Source organism: Arachis ipaensis, chromosome B03 (genome assembly GCF_000816755.2).
Source record: "Arachis ipaensis cultivar K30076 chromosome B03, Araip1.1, whole genome shotgun sequence".
Taxonomy (NCBI): domain Eukaryota; kingdom Viridiplantae; phylum Streptophyta; class Magnoliopsida; order Fabales; family Fabaceae; genus Arachis; species Arachis ipaensis.
The window spans coordinates 127,363,340-127,368,656 of NC_029787.2; the positions used below are offsets into that span (position 1 = coordinate 127,363,340).

General features: G+C 27.6%; 1 long non-coding RNA gene across 1 annotated transcript in view; it reads right to left on the reverse strand.

The window, feature by feature from the left end:
* The window catches only part of LOC110269840, a 14,331-nt gene extending 9,501 nt beyond the window's left edge, over positions 1 to 4,830 (reverse strand). Inside the window, exon 1 of the long non-coding RNA XR_002358596.1 lies at positions 4,728 to 4,830. This is a non-coding gene — a long non-coding RNA (uncharacterized LOC110269840). The remainder of the gene's footprint in view (positions 1 to 4,727) is intronic.

Consider the following 5,317-nt stretch of genomic DNA (forward strand, 5'->3'; position numbering starts at 1 on the left):
AATCTTTGACTAAGGATTAGAACAGTTAAAATGAGTCATAAAAAAAAAAAAAACCGTTAAAATGGGTCAAATTTATCGGATCAGTCCGTTTACCTATTTAAATGAGCGAACTTTGCTTTTAAAATTAAGCTCGTTTAATTTTCAGGCTAAACGGGTTGAACCCGATTAACTCAAAAAAATGACGGATTAAACGGACTAGCTCGCGAGCTAAACGGGTGGCTCGTATAAAGTTTTTTTTTTTACATTTTTTTCAAAAAAGTAGCACTTTTAGCCGGCATTTCTTCTGATTTGACTCAAAAATCGGACCCATTAACTAAAAAATATTGTTTGTTTAAGATTTTTGACTTAAAAGTGATATTTTTTTACCAAAATATGTTTTAAAAAAATAAATAAACTGACCCGTTTAACCCATCAGACTGATTATAAACAATACGAACTAAAAACTTATGGTTCATGAATAAAATAAACTTAAATAGTCCAGCCCATTTAACCCACAGACTTAACGGATCAGACTTAAATGGGCTGGACTAACCCGTTCAATAACCTTACATACATATTACAATTTTTTAAGTTATATAATAACTTCCCATAAGAAGTATTGCACATGCATGTGGATTATGGATCACACAGAAAGGACAATTTATAAACCCAAATGGTCAATTCAAACATGGGGCAGCCAGAATATGAAAATCTAGAGCTGAGATTGCAGTGTGTGAGTGTATCATCATGTGTGATGAGAGAGCCAAAATAATAAAATAATATTTTTTATGTTAATAATTAATTTTTTATAAAATATTTAAAATAACAAATATTAAAAACAAAAAAAAAATATTTTGGCAAACCAGAAATTAGAATATTCTATTCCTTTACTAGGTTTCATAATTACGTATACACTTATTGGTGTATGTTACTGACTTTTCGTGAATAATTGTATTTATCCCAAAAAAGGGATGAAATATAAAAAGGTTATGATGCCACATATAGTTAGATATAACAATACTTTTGTCAATTCTACAGTGCATATTATTTAATTTTAAATTTTTATTTATTTTATTTTTAAAGAAATTAAGCGATACTTTTTAGACATATCTTGAGAATCCTCTAATAGTAAAGCATAAAGACAGGGTGTTTTAGAGTGTCATAACTCATAACACAGCCTAACCGGCAGTAACACATACATTAATTACTACTGAATGATATATAAAAGAAAGAAAAGAAAAATAAAATAAAAGAAGGTGGACAGAAAAGAAGCAAAAAAGTAGATGACCTCATTGTTGGAGATTGAATTCCAATTCCAATATATGGTTGGTCTCAGTTTCCCATGGATGGATGTGAACAAGTCGTAAGAAATGGTTGTTTTGAGAGGCACAGTGAAAGGGTTGTTTGATGCTTAAATATGCTTTTTACACAAATTTGGACTCTTTCTCTGTCTCACACTGTCGTTTCTCTCTGACTCAATAGTGGTACTGTGTACCAAAATGCATGAAACATCAAAAGAAAGAAAAAGATACATAACAAGCATAGCAAATGCCATATTGTGTATCTGATCATCAGGGACTTGCATTGTGTGTTTTCTATACAGTCATTGTAAGTGCTGAGAAGTTATGTAACTGCATGGGATGACCACACACACACCAACACACAAAGGACACACCTCCTTTCATTTTCTATCACATTTCTTCTAGGAAAAGTATATGGAACCAAAATCTGACCAGCCAAAAAGTAAACAAAATCGTTTAATTAAAATCACTTTTTGAATAATATGTTTGAAAATCGCTTATGAGATCACGGATCACAAACCAAAACCCAATTTTTTATGGAACCCAAACATATTTTGGCTGATTTTTGACTGATATGCTTTTGGTTCCCTAATTGTTCTCTTTCTTTTATTATCTCATATTTTTCAATCATTCCTTCCTTTTATTATTTTTCACAAAATTAATCTTCTTTTTTTTTTTTCCCATTTCAGCTTTAACTACAACATGCAATACTAGGATTTATCTGTGCAGCTTCATATTTTCAATTAAATCTTGTAATAATTTAATTACGAAAACATACAATGCATAAATATAGAGTTACGAATGATTTAATGAATTTGAAAAAGGTTAAGAGTGTGGATAAAGTAAACTAGTGTATTCGCATAGTTATGTAGTTAGTACTTAGTAGTGACTTATTAAGTAGTCATTATTATTATTTAGTGGATATAGTATGTTGACGTGTCAATTGTTGTATTTAATACAAAAGTTAAGTGAAGTTTATTATCAATCATTTCATCACATGTATTCTAAAAGGTGGAAACTCAAGTGCAGTCGACCTCAGGTTAAGTTGATAGTTGAGAGTCGTTAGATGAAAATTTAATCAAATCAGTTAAATAATCTAACAGTTTTCGGTTATTAATTTCACATGAAGTCGACTGCACCTGAGTTTTCACCATTTTAAAAACAGAAATGCATTTCTAGATAATTAAGTATTTTTATTTTAACTAAATTTAATAAAGTCAAATTTATATTAGTGCAATTATATTATTGTTATTGTTTTTGTTTTTTGTTTTTTTCGATCTCTATTTTCATTATCATCTCATAATTATTGTTATTATTACCATATCTTTTATCATTGTCTCTTTTTTTTTCCTCCTCCTATTATTTTATTATCATTATCACTATTATCAATATTATCATCTTTTTCTTCTTTTAGTTCAGTATCATATAATTAATTTAAGGATAATAAAAGTGACAACAAAAAATTTTGATTAATGACACAAAAAACCGTACCTGTTAAAAATAACATCAAAGTTTTTGATAAATAACACAAAAAATCTTTAAAGAACTACAGATTCAAAATTTTAACTCACTCAACTAACAAAATATATTTAAATTTGTTTTAGAATAACAAAAATACAATATTATAAATGATACAAAAATAGTTAGACCTCTTATATATGAATTCAATATTACTCAATTAAGTCAATAATAAAAAAAAATTGGTTAAGAAATTTTATTTGTGACGATTAAAAAATTTCAGTATCAAAATTAAAAAAACTTCGTGTATCACAGTTAACAAATTTCAGTGTTATTTTACTAATAAATTTTACAAAATTCAAAATTTTCATTCCTCTTTCTCTTCTTTTTCATTATCATATTCTTTTTTTCTTATTTCACATTCTCATAATTCTTCTTGTTTCACCTTTTTAACAAGAACTTGTGTTATGGTTAAGAAATTTCGGTGTCAAAATTAAGAGACTTTATGTGTCATAATTAAAATTTTTCAATGTTATTTCTAATAAATTTTGCACAATTCAAAACTCTCCTTCCTCGTCTTCTTCTTTCACATTCTCATCATTTTTCTTATTTCACCATCTTAATAAGATCCTGGGTCACGATTAAGAAATTTCAATGTCAAAATTAAAAAATTTCATCTGTCATAATTAAAAATTTTCGATGTTACTTTTTTGGATAAATCCTGCTCAATTTAAAACTATTCATCCTTCTCCTCTGCTTCTTCATATCATCATTTTTTTATCTTTTTCTTTTTGTTTTACCTTCTTAATGAAAATAAAAATAAGAAAAATAGAATAAAAAACCAAATAAAGAAGAGAAAATAAAAATATTGTAATAACCAGAAAGAAAAGGAGAAGGATCGGAAAAGAAACGAAAAAATACAGCAAACAACAACAATAACAAAAAAGTAACGATAAAGAGAAAACACTAAAAAAAAATATAAAGAAAAAGAAATGTGTAATTCATGTATACGTTGCATAAATGAATTTATTAGGTTTAAACTAATTTAGTTGGACTTTGTTGATAATGACGCTTGAATGTGTAATGAAACCCTTCTAAAAATTAGTCACCAATTTGTTATTCTATAAAATAGAGGGTACCTGTTATATTCCTCCAATGTTCTTTCATATTTTGAATTAAAATATTAATCTTTCAAAAATTATAATAGTTAACATATAATTAGACATAATAAAAACATGTTCATTTTATTATCAATTTTTACCTAACCTTTGTGTGTTATTATTCATGTAGGCAAATTCTATTTTCCAGTCTTTATTATATATGGCTCCAACAATCATTGAGAAAGACAATTCATGGAGGACGGTTTCTTGTTTGAATAATAGTGATGCGGCGTTGGAAGGTGGAAGTGGTGGTGATTGTTGCATCAGATGAGGCAGATTATGTCGGAGTGAGTCAAAGGAGAGGTTGAAAGAGCTCATGAATGCTTACATACATGACCATGGAGGTTAATTACATCAGAAGACCTCACAAAGACTCACATAACTGTTATGGTATTTTTGAAGAAAATCAAATTAATGACTATGGACGACATAGACAAAGATAAAATATTTTGTTATAAATTATGATAAAGATATACAACAGGTGATTATAATTTCACCTAAATCATAATCTCTAATGAGATATAAAAAAAAATCAAGCATTCAAATTAACCTAAGTATTAAATACACCAAAATTAAAATACCTATCATATCGTACTAAACCAAATGATATATATTCTTAAACAAGTACAAATACTCTCCACAGTACAAAAAGAAAATACAAAAGTTGAAATATACAAAATTTAATTCTAAAGCTTGCTTAACTACATTGTGGAGTTATACATGTAAATCACCAAACTCTTAGTTTTTATATAAGCAACTAATGTGAAAGTTGCCACCACATATTTATGTGAACCTACAAGTTAAATATACAAGTTGAATTCACACAAACTTCTAATTTAAGGAAAAGTACGAGGAGCTAATGGAATATTTGTACAATGTGTACAATGGAGGTTTAGGGAATATTAGAGATATAACCATTAGTGTTACATTTTTCCATCAGCTGAAACTTTTGGGATGAGTAGTATCATGACATGGTATTAGAGTTCTAGATACGGAAGGTCTTTTGGGAAAATATTTATTATCCCTAGTACTCAGATGGTTATTCTAGATAGTATAGAAGATGTTCATTTTGTAACTCAATAGCCACTAATCAAGCCACTAATCATCATGCATGTATATGAACACGAGTTGCAGTTATAACAATTCTCTAGTTTGAATATACCTAAGTCATTAACTATATATATTGTAATATAACATCTTGCATTCATAGTCAAAGCCATCGTGCATATTCAAATTCTTTAACTATTTTATTAAACTTTGAACAACTTTGACAAATAATCCTTTTTTTTTTTTAATTTTTACCAATTGTATATAGCCATAGTTTGATCACCATAAACCTAAATTCGTTTCGATTTTCTCACAATATGGATTATGTTGTTTTCATAATGTAATTTTATAAGGAAAGAAAAGTTTATTGTC